Source organism: Mustela putorius, unplaced genomic scaffold (assembly GCF_011764305.1).
Source record: "Mustela putorius furo isolate JIRA1106 unplaced genomic scaffold, ASM1176430v1.1 tig00004041_pilon_pilon_pilon, whole genome shotgun sequence".
Classification (NCBI taxonomy): Eukaryota; Metazoa; Chordata; class Mammalia; order Carnivora; family Mustelidae; genus Mustela; species Mustela putorius.
Window position 1 is genome coordinate 605,278 of NW_025422176.1, and position 12,017 is coordinate 617,294.

General features: G+C 46.0%; 1 long non-coding RNA gene across 1 annotated transcript in view; it reads left to right on the plus strand.

The window, feature by feature from the left end:
• The first annotated feature begins 4,432 nt into the window (after window positions 1–4,432).
• The window catches only part of LOC123389873, a 101,866-nt gene continuing 94,281 nt past the window's right edge, over window positions 4,433–12,017 (plus strand). Inside the window, exon 1 of the long non-coding RNA XR_006604548.1 lies at window positions 4,433–4,659. This is a non-coding gene — a long non-coding RNA (uncharacterized LOC123389873). The remainder of the gene's footprint in view (window positions 4,660–12,017) is intronic.

Here is a 12,017-nt window from a genome sequence, read left to right on the forward strand (position 1 = left end):
TCGCTGTCACCAAAAGAAGGAACACCCAGGCTTGCTTATCAGCTCGCTGAGATGTGAGTCCAAAGCAGAAGTGGTAGTGGGGGGTGCAGGGGGGGAGGGTGGAGCTTGAAGTCTGTCAAGGTCAAAATGAAGAATGGAATCAGGCTCTTTAGTGCAGATATGTTATCTCCTTTAATTTCCATTTTACAGATGAGGTAAGGGCTTTATACAGTTAAATAGGCCACGTAGCTATTAAAGAATTAAAATAGACAGTGGGTCTGGAAGTCAAACCCAGGCCCATCTGACTTCCCAAACTGTTCACTTGGCCACTGTGCTACACTCCCTCCCCAGAGGAGCGTGAAGCGCCCTACCACTCACAATCAGAGCATCTCAAATGTCACAAAGGGAGTATCAGTCGTCACTGGAGGGCTCTATCTGTAAATAAGGAGTTGGACAATGTTAGAGTATAAAAATAGTGGTAAGGGTGGGAAATACAGGCCACTTGGGGCTTGAAATATATGCTAACTATAATCTCCGTCCTTTGGTGTGGTTGCTCAGGACAGCTCACGACAGGGGTGCCTGGGTGGCTCAGTTGGTTAAGCATCTGCCTCTGGTTCAAGTCCTGATCCCAGGACCCTGGGGTCGAGCCCCACACCACCAGGCTCCCTGCTCAGTGTGGAGCCTGCTTCTCCATCTGCCCCTCCTTCCACTCGTGCTCTCTCTTTCAAATACATAATAAGATCTTTTAAAAAAAAATTTAAAAAAGAACAGCTCACAACAATTCCATTCAATTATCTGTACAAGCAGCGAGAGACCAGTCAGTACTAACTGTTGAGTTTCTTAACCTCAGAAGGGGAGAGGGGAGAGCCAGATTCAGGGCCTTTGAAGAGTGGCAACTGCTCTGTGAATCAGGTACACACATACATGCACGCATGACGCTTTTCTTCCATTTTTCTTTCTGTTATTTGAAATAGAAGTCATCTTGGGAAAAAAAAAAAAAAAAAGTTGTGGTCAAATGAAGGTGTTGTTTCATTCCAAACAATTGCACTGTGGAATGTGATGGTGGCCCAGTAAGGTAATACACTAAGTTTACGGTTGTCAATGTCAATACCTAGATTAATTTCTCTGATAGAAATGAAAGAGGGTTGGGGCGCCTGGGTGGCTCAGTGGGTTAAAGACTCTGCCTTCAGCATGGGTCATGGGATCGAGGCCCGCATTGGGCTCTCTGCTCAGCGGGGAGCCTGCTTCCCCCTCTCTCTCTGCCTACTTGTGGTCTCTTGTCTGTCAAATAAATAAATAAAATCTAAAAAAAAAAAAAAAAGTTCACATTGCCATAATGCTTAAGGAATTGTAAGCTTAGCCCATCTGGGATGTATCACTTAATAAAAGCATGAAGCAAGTATTGTATCCCTTGACTTTAGCTTCATTACTGAACCTAATGGGTCACTAAAGCCATAATGGTTCTTGGAATGAGAATTACTTGTCAGTGGGTGCATGGAACAAAGCCAAAAGAGCACCTTCCTTTTCAGCATTCCCATAAAGTATCTTACAGGATAGGTATGTTTCCTGAGAAGAAGGTTAGATTTGAAAAGGATGAAACTTCCCCTGAACTTGCCTTTGTCCCCGCCCCCCAAAGCCAGATGTGGGACTTTTCTCTAACTCTGCCTCTCACATTGCCAAACAACAGAATAGCTGTGCAATAGGGCATGTTTTGGGAAAAACCTGTGCCCTCGCAGTAATCAAGCTGGTTTATGATTTGGAGCAGAGACACCAATAAAACAGTGTCTCTATCAAAGAACCTCATCTGCTCTAAGAGACAGACATTTCTTCCTGATATTTGAAAGCAGGAATGCAGCTACTGCTTTGCCTCAGCCTGCAATTGCACAAAAATGCTTTACACTCTTCAGTGTGGAGCTACTTCCCTTCATCCTTTATGTGCCCTTTGGTGTCATCAGAAGAAACATCCTCTTTTGGTGGGTCCCTTTGGAGACATTAATGGCTGAAAAGTTTTTTTTTTTTTTTTTTCCCAGGCATAACTTTAACGGGAAAAAAATCCTGGGCATGGAAGGGAGCATCTGTGATGCTCGACAACACATGGCTTTCTTCCTTTGGTGGAGACGTTGCATGCTTCATTACTATCTACGTTGGCATCAAAGCCTCGGCCAAAATCTTGAAAGGAGTCTTGTCTAGTGTCGGAAAAGCTGGTCTTTTCAGGAGTTTTTGTCCCAAGGTGCACGCATAGTATTACGTTTATCTTGTTTAAACACAAGTGTGTTACCTTTCCAGAAAACAATTCCCCACCTCTTGTTTGAGTATTGAACAGAATTTTCACCTTTTTTGAGGGAATAAAAAGCCCTCTTGCAGAACAGTGTGGCAGCAAATTCTTTCACTGCTGGACTTAACCTGGAGGGCCTTGCCAAGTGAATGAAGCAGATATTTCCACTCAAGTTCCTTCAGTTTCTGTTAGGGATGCTGCAGAAAAACTGTGAGCTCTTTCAGCCTCTCCAAAGTGTACAAGATGGAAAAGAAGGTGCTTCTGCAGACTGGAGTTGAGAATGATAAGCCTTATTCATTTCTTGGTGTGTTAAATTCTGAACACACTTAGGAATGCTGAGGAACTAAATACGTTCCGGTACCAATTCCAGTGTGGGCGGGGTATTCTCATCCAGCAAGCAATTCTCTGACACAGCTGGGTGTCCTATAATCCAACTGAATTCAGACATCAGGTACCTGGAGATAGCATTAGATCCCACAGGTTAAGGCTCAGTCCTACAAGACTGTCTCCTCATTACTTCAGATGTCCATTACTTGTACTTCTGACCAAATGGCTAAAAATCAGAGATTCCCAAGAGCTCCTCTTCAGCTTCGACTGATTTGCTAAAGTGGCTCACAGAAAGAGAAATATTTTGCTTACTAGATCACCACTTTATTATAAAAGGATGTAATGGGGCGCCTGGTGGCTCAGTGGGTTAAAGCCTCTGCCTTCAGCTCAGGTCATGATCCCAGGGTCCTGGGATTGAGCCCCACATCGGGTTCTCTGCTCCATGCAGAGCCTGCTTCCTCCTCTCTCTCTGCCTGCCTCTCCGGCTACTTGTGATCTCTGTCAAATAGGAAGCAGGCTCTCCGCCGAGCAAAGAGCCCGATGCGGGGCTGGATCCCAGGACCCTGGGATCATGACCTGAGCCGAAGGCAGAGGCTTTAACCCACTGAGGCACCCAGGCGCCCCCAAATAAATAAAATCTTTAAAAAAAAAATGTAACTCGGGAACAGCCAGATGGAAGGGTTGTGTAGGGCAAAGTCTGAGGAAAGGGGGGGAGCTTCTGTACCCTCTCCGAGCTTGGCACCTGCACGTGTGCACTAACCCAGAAGCTCTCTGAATCCAGTCCTCCTGAGTTTTTATGGCGGCTTCATTAGAATAGTGCGATTGATTAAATCATTGACTGTAGGTGACTGATTCAACCTCCAGCCCCTCGCTCCTTTCCGGAGCTGGAGGTTGGATTGGAACTTTCCCCAACTCTACTTTTTAAAAATTTAACTTAATTTTTTTTTTATTTAGGAAAGGGGGAAAGGGGAAAGATTTCTATTTATTCATCTGAGAGAAAGAGAGAGCACGAAGAGGGGGAGAAGCAGAGGGAGAGGGAGAAGCAGGCTTCCTGCTGATCTGGGAGCTGTACCTGGGGCTCGATCTGAGGACCACGATGAGATCATGACCTGAGCCGAAGCAAACATGCAACCATCTGAGCCACCTAGGTGTCTCAGAGATAGAGAATCTTAAGCAGGTTCCATGGCCAACAGGTGGCCTACCCCGGCTACCACGGGCTGCCAAGGGGCTGCTGTGGCCTGATCTCGTGAGCTCATGACCTGATCCCAAATCAAGAGGCATATATTTAACTAACGAGCCACCCAAGGTGTCCCTGAAGGTTTCAATCCTCTAATCACAGGGTTGGTTCTCCTGGCAGCCAGCCCGCATCTTTCTGCGTGGGTCCAAAAGGTACCTGGTTCACATAAGAAAAGACACCTTGATGGCTCTCATCACTTAGGAAATTCCCAGGGTTTTACGAGCTCTGCGCCAGGAGTGGGACAAGATCAAATATATATTCCTTATTATGAGTCATAATATCACAGGAACTCATTTGAGGGTGAGAAAATTACCAACAGGAAACCTCATTTAGAATGGAGCTGGAGGCAGGGGGAGCGCTCACACGCCACCACTCCTGGTCAACCGCAGACCCAGAAGGAAGAGACGAAGAACCTCGCCCCAGGGAAGGGAGAAGGGCTTGCCTTCTGCCCTGGCAACAGCCCAGCCAATGAGAGACTCTCACAATCCAACCAATGAGAAGCCACTATACTCAGAACGCCCCAGTTTGCGCCAATGGATTCTTTGTTTATTAGAGCCCCGCTAATCCCGCCCCTTTCCTCTGGTTAAAAAGAAACCGCCACCACCAAAAAAAAAAAAAAAAAAGCCTCTCCTCTGATTTGAGGAGTTTTAGGAATAACAAGTAGGATAAGTTTGGTTTTGCGGGCGAAACACCCGGCCGGTTGAATTTTTTAAGGGTCCTGTTGCCTGGTGACCGGAGGTGGGATCCAGAGAAGACCCCCCCCAGACCGCTCTGAGGCGGGCTGAGGAAGCGGGTGCGGGCGCCCGCAGAGCCGGCAGAGGGGGGACCCCGGGGCCCGAGGGTGAGTGTTCTCCGGCGTCCGGAGCTCTGCTCTCTTCGTGTCCGAGCTCGACAGGCTGTTGGGGTCGGTTGGTTTTCGGGTGAGAGCGAGCGCGGTGGGGGAGCGTCGGAAGCCCAACAAGCAGGCCCTAGGCCCGGCGGGAGCCGCCCTCGGGGTTCGGGTCTCCCGTCGCCGAGACCGTGACCTGACCGGACGTCAGGAGTGGGCGCCTGCGGGCCACCTTGGCAAGGCCCAGTTGGTTAAGCGAGTGACTTCAGCTCAGGTTATCCTCGGTCCTGGGATCGAGTCCGGCGCGCGGCTCCCGGGTCAGCGTGGAACGGGCCCCTTCCTCTGCCTGCCCCTCTCCCTGTGCACCTGCTCTCGTGCTCTGACAAAATCGAAAAACAAACAAACAAACAAACAAAAGAAAGAAAAAAAAGAAAGAGAGAAAAAAGAAAAAAACTGGCGCTTACGCAGTTGAGCCCCCCAGGTGCCCCTCTGCAGCTCTTATTTAAGTCTTTGCCCTTCCCCAGTGTACTTGGTTGGCTTTGGGCCCTGTTCCTGTTTTGGGACCGGACTGTGCCCTTTGGAATTGTGCTGGCCTTTGGTCGGATCCCTCTGGAACCCGACTGTCCCTGTTGAGGAATGTCCCCTCTTTGCTCTAAGAAATGGGATCCTAGTCCTCGAAATGCTTGAAGATCACCTCCTGCTGGGATGGCCCTGGTGTTTCTAAAAACTGGGGTCCCTCCTCGTGCTCATTTCTGAGGAATACGACTCACTTAATCAAAAGTAGTTTTAGTCCATCCATGGCCATTATGGGGGGGAACTTCCGAGCTCACCTAACTTGTTTTACTTATATATATTTTTTTAAAGATTTTATTTATTTATTTGACAGAGATCACAAGCAGACAGAGAGGCAGGCAGAGAGAGAGAGAGGGGAGGAAGCAGGCTCCCTGCTGAGCAGAGAGCCCGCTGCGGGACTCGATCCCAGGACCCTGAGATCATGACCTGAGCCGAAGGCTGCGGCTTAACCCACTGAGCCACCCAGGCGCCCTTATTTTACTTATTTTAAAGATTTTATTTATTTCATTTGACAGAGACAGAGATCACAAGTAGGCAGAGAGGCATGCAGAGAAAGAAGGGGAAGCAGGCTCCTCCCCGCTGAGCAGAGAGCCTGATGCGGGGCTCGATCCGGGGGACCCTGAGATCATGACCTGAGCTTAATCCACTGAGCCGCCCAGGCGCCCCATTTTACTCAAAATTAAATGAGAAAGCCGGGGCTCCTAAAACAAAACCAAACAAACTGAAGGAGATACCTATTGTAAATTGTACCTTGAGGCTTCCAGATGTTTTCGGGATTCTAAGTTTGCCTCTTTGCAGGATAGTATTTCTAAATTGACTGAGGCAAACAAATAATTGAAAGAAGTCAAAATGTCTCTTTTTTTCTCTTCATCTCCTCCTGGGTTTCCTCCCACTTGGCAGCCACCTGCGCTCAGGCCGTGCCTCCTGTGCCATTTCCCTCTCTTCTCTGCCAGACTTCCCTTTCCTTGAAACCTCCCCCTGCTCCCTCTTCTCCTGAGCCTGTTAAAACCTCCTCTTTAAAGTTGAGTCTTCGGAGAATCCATTTAAATACTGAAAGAGTGTTTACAAAGTTCCTTACTTTTTTTTAAGATTTTTTTTATTTATTTGACAGAGATCACAAGCAGGCAGAGAGGCAGGCAGAGAGAGGGGGGAAGCAGGCTCCCTGCTGAGCAGAGAGCCCGATGCGGGGCTCGATCCCAGGACCCTGAGATCATGACCTGAGCCGAAGGCAGAGGCTTTAACCCATTGAGCCACCCAGGCACCCCGCTCTTTTTCCTTTAGATGTTGAATCTATCAGGGTAGTATTTAATTCTGTGTTTATTCGTGGGCTGAGGTGATTTCTTCTTTACTCTGTTTGGAACAGCCTGCTTCTGGAAGGAATCAGACCAAAGGACCAGGATGGAATGGGAAATTTCGGGCAGTTCAGATTTAGTTAATTTGGCAAACCTGCTTGCTCATACCCTAGATGAGTCCACTAAAAGACTGCGAAAATCCTCAAATTTTTCAACTCCAGCAGGTGAGGGCCCCTAAACAAAACCAAAACCCTTCTAGTTTCTCTTGTTACTGCAAAGAGCCAGGGCACTGGCACAAGATGTTACATATTTGAGCATCCCAGACACCTTCTGCCCTCTGCTCAGTCTTTCCGGTGTCCCCTTAGTTCCCAATGGTGGGTTCCAAGGAACTTCCCAGTCCTATTCCTTGTTGTGGAGAGAACATTTAGAATGACTCTGCCTGTGTCCCTGGTTAGGCTGGAGCTACCCTCTCAGTGCCCAACCCCATTGTCATAAAGCAGCTCCTGCCTCAGGATACTAAGACAGTTCAAATACTGGGGGTCTCTGGTAAACCTCAACAGGTTCCTGTCTCTGAACCTATTCCCTTTAGTCTAGGTCCTTTGAGAGAGAGGCACCCTTTTCTCCTTGGTTCTCAGGTCCTATTCATTTATTAGGCCAAGACTTCTTAGAAAAGTCTCTTGTCATAATTTCTTCCTCTCAAAAGAGGAAACTAATTTTGGAATTTAACCGTAACCAAAATAGCCAACCAGGGGAATTAAATGGCCCTTTGACATCTTTTCTTGCTTCCATCTCTGATGTTGCCCTGTAGCTGAGTCTGGGGACCCTGATCATTGATTCCTGTTGGATCAGCTGCCATCTTCTTTCTGGGCAGAATCTACTATGCAGCGCCCAGCGGGATTCAGGCAGATCCCTCAAAACCTCTTCTCAGAGTGAATCAATAGTCTGTAAGGAAGTCCTCCAAGACAGTGAGCCAATATCGATTACAAATCTCAAGGTCTCATTATCCCCCGCACTAGTAGTCCCTGTAAACACCCCATTTTACCTGTGAGAAAATCCAGTGGCTGAAGATGGAGGTTTGTCCTGGACCTACTAGCAATAAACATTTTATCCCTTGACACCCTGTTTTCCTAACCCCTATATGTTGCTGACATCCAGTCCCACCGAAAGCAAATTTTTCATTGCAGATGATATGTGCAGTGCATTTTTAGTATTCCTGTTGATAAGGATAGCCAGTATCTTTTTGCTTTCACTTGGTAGGAACAGAAATGCACCTGGACAGTAATGCCTGGGGGTTTCACAGAGTCTTTACTTCTCACAAACATTTAAAAGCTGAAAAAAGTTTAAAAGTTTAAAAGTTTTCTGCAGGGTCTACTTTGTTAAAATATGCAGATGATTTGCTTCTCTGCTCCCCTTCTGAAACCTCTTCACAGGAAACATTATTCACCTATTGCAACTTTTGGCCTTAAAGGGACACAAAGTTTCCAAAGAAAAATTGCAGTTTACTCAAACTCAGGTTCTATACTTAGGGCATTTGATCTTGAAACAACCACTACACTTCCACAAAGATGAAACCCTTCATGACTGCTTAACTCCTGACAGATTACATTTTCACTCCCTGTGGAAATTCACAGGAAACTCCTCAAACCAAAGCAGATTTTTCATGGTATACTGATGATTCTTATTTAAATGGTGAAGATGGTAAATATGCTGAGTATGTTTTTGCATCTCTTTGAAGTCATTGAGATGGCAGCTTCATCTTTTGAGACTTCAGCCCTTACTCCAGCATGTACTTTAGCCAAGAAGACCCTAAGTATTTATACCAATAGCTGGTATGCTTTTGGGGTAGTTCATACTTTGGAATATTATGGAAGCAACAAGGTTTCCTTTCCTCCAAGTGGTATAAAATTTGAAATGGCTCCTAAGGGGACACCTGGGTGGCTTAGTCAGTTAAACATCCAATTCTTTTTTTTTTTTTTTTTTAAGATTTTATTTATTTATTTGACAGAGATCACAAGTAGGCAGAGAGGCAGGTGGGGGGGAGAAGCAGGCTCCCCGCTGAGCAGAGAGCCCGAAGTGGGGTTTGATCCCAGGACCTTGAGATCATGACCTGAACCGAAGGCAGAGGCTTAACCCACTGAGCCACCCAGGCGCCCCGCAGACATCCAATTCTTGATTCCATAATAGGAATCAATGATCAGGTCATAATTTCGGGGTCCTGAGTTGAGCCCTGTGTAGGGTTCCACGATGAGCATAGACCCTGCCTGGTTGAGATTCTCTGTTCCACTCTCTCTGCCCCTCCACCCCTGCTTGTGCTTTTGCTTGGTCTCTCAAAAAAAAAAAAAAAAAAAAAAAGGGCTCCTGTGTCTAAAATTTATTAGGTGCCATACTTTTGCAGGTTCCTGGGTATTCCAGACTCCAGTCCCTGGAGGCAGAGTAAATCCCCTTCCTGATATTTCTGCCTATAACATTTCTGCCAAGGAAATGTGTAGCCAAACCTCTGTCATGCTCCAAAGGGATGTTCTTTCAGATGATAATTTGGAAAGACTGACTAGAGATACCCAACTATTGTCCCTAGAGAGGAAAAACAGTATTGGAAATCTAATAATCATTGGCTCAATAAAAAGAGAGAACTCTGGTTTGGACCAAGTAACCATCCATTCCTGTAAGAAATTCTAAAATTCCCATTATTCACCACTCTGTGTGCATTAAACCATTGGTCTACTGACAGAATGCTAGCATTTTGGAACCAGGGTTGGTGGGGAAATATTAATAAGGCTTCAGAAAGTGCCTGCCTTACTTTCCCCACCTGTCCCAAGTATAATCCGGGGAAACCTGTTCGTATAGATTTCATATAGCTTCCCTGTCTCATGGATGTAAATATGTTTTAGTCATAGTTTGCATGATTTCTTAGTGGACCAAAGCTTTCTCTTGTAGATAGGCCAGTTTGTCTGTAGCCAAAATTCCATTAGAAAAGATTATCCCTACCCGAGGAACTTCTGAACTTCATAGGGACCGGAGAACCCATTCTATTGGTCAGGTGTTTCAACAGGTCTGTGCTGTTTTGGCTGGTTTTACAATACTTCCATTGTGCACACCATCCTCTATCCTCAGGGTTACTCAAACACACTGATGGCTCCGTGAGATTCAACTGGCAAAATGTGTAGAGACCCACCAGATATTTTGGGTGAAAGCACTGTAACCGGTCCTTCTAATCTCAGATCCACCCCATTTGGAACTCACTCTCACCCTTTGAGATAGTCACAGGGCGACCGATGTACTTGGCCCCTCTCTCCTTTGACACAGCTGATGAAAGGACTTATGTTTCAGTATCGTAAAGGCCTTATTGCTTCTATTAAAATAGCCATACTTTGGTGGAGCAATTTTTCATCGTGTGCTTCCAGGAGACAGTGACCTTAGGCATTCCTTCTTGCTACCGAGAGATTTCATCTATTAGAAAAGACCCCCCCCCCCGATTTTAGCCTTGATGAAAAGCCCTTATCAGGAACTGCTTTGTGTCACCAAACTGGAGGGAACAAACTCTTGGAGTCACATGAAATATCTAAAGAGAGCACCCACCCCTGACTGGACCCGCACACCTTCTGGTGGCCTGAAAGTTAAGATTTCCCAGAATTGAGGCAGGCGATGTGTGACAGCTTTTCCAAGATGTCAGAAGAGACCTATGTATCTTTTCTCACTGGTGTTTCCTTTCTTTTGTGGAAAGATAATGCCCTTGTCTGCATTTCCCAAGCTCTGGTGAAAGGGAGAAACCTCCTTTTTTTTTTTATTGCAGTCTTTAGGGAATAGCCTCATCTTGAAACCAGGACAAATTCTTCTTTCACATGTTTTTCCTGAAGGGTTAGAAGGTTCCAGAATCCACAAAAGTCATCCGAATTATTCACCAACTTGGCATTCTCATCCACAGTCATGATTTTTGAATTTATAACTTTACAGACTATTATGAATAATACTTGGTATAAATAGTTCTTTTGGGGTAACAGTGCTATTTAAAGATGTCTTCGAAGTTGTACTGTCTCGTAGAAAGTTCATCAGCGATTGCTTCCTGTTTAAACTTGCACTGCATCTTCCCAGATGCACCCGGTCTATTCTTTCTTTCAGGGTGCTCCCGAGGTGGCCACTCTTCTCTTAGGGCCGCTCTAGGCGGAGACCTCTGGGAGGCATACACGAGTCCAGATTTGCCTCCATAGGGAGAACCGTTCTTCCTGAGGCTGGAATAAGTCCCGATAAGTAGTTTGGTTGCCTACTTTCAGACCAGAGTCCTGATTTAGAACCATCTTACAATTTGGAATGGTCATGTTACTTTTTCTGTTGTGTAATTTTTTGAAGTTTTATATTTTGTTGCCTTTCAAACTTAAAAAAAAATGATGTACCCAATAAGGTGATGCTAGCTCAACACCTCGAAATGATCTCCAAGGCTTACCGGTCTTGGATGACAGATGGGAAGGGCCCGAGAGTTTCTCCCTCCTAAGCTTCCTTAGTACTCAGACATGGCCTTATGTAGTTTCCAACGGCTGTTGCACGCTCCCTCCAATGGAGGACGTGAGAACCAGGAAAGGTCCTCCTCGGTGCTGAGGGACAAAACCACTGAACGTGGAAAATGTGACTCTTGGTCAGCAGTGCTTTTCAGAGTTCTCCATCAAAGAGAGGGGAGGCTGTGAAAATTAATAAAAGGAAACTGTTTAGGATGGAGGCGGGAGGCTGGCAGGGGGAGCGGTCATGGCCAGCACCCGTCAGCTGCAAAGCCAACGGAGGAGTCCTGGCTTACAGGGGCTCCTACCTTAGCCGCTGCCTGCTACCCGACTACTCCAGCAGGAGGAAGCAAGGCTTTCCTCCTCCCCTGGCAACAGCCCAGACAAAAAGAAGCGACTCCACTTCAAACTCCCAGTTTACTCCAATGGACTTTTAGTTCACAACAGCCTCCCCTTAATCCCTCTTTCCCCTTTAAAAGAACACTTCTTTTCTTTGTTCTCCAGACTTGCCTGCGGTTTTGCCAGTGCTTGTCCTAAATTGCAATTCTCTGCTATTCCCAGATAAACCCATTTTTGCTGGTAAAAGAACTGGCCATTTTATTTTTAAGGTTAACAGGAGTTACTCAGACCATCTTCAAAAGAATTTCTTTTTAAAGATTTTATCTATTTATTTGACAGACAGAGATCACAAGTAGGCAGAGAGGCAGGCAGAGAGAGAGGAGGAAGCAGGCTCCCCACTGAGCAGAGAGCCCGATGCGGGGCTCGATCCCAGGACCCTGAGATCATGATTCATAAGGACTTCTCTCATCACCTAGCCTCATTAACTTAAGGATGAGAGAAAAAAAATTGATGTAAATTGAATGTTAAAAATATTTTGGAGAATTTGGTATTTATTGACACAACCCCACTCTAAGTTAGCCAAGTGAGTAATAGGATTATTAATTTTTTTTGTTTCCTGTGTATTTCTGGGGTTCACGGTTTTTGTCTATGCAGGTACCATTTAAATGAAAAAAACATT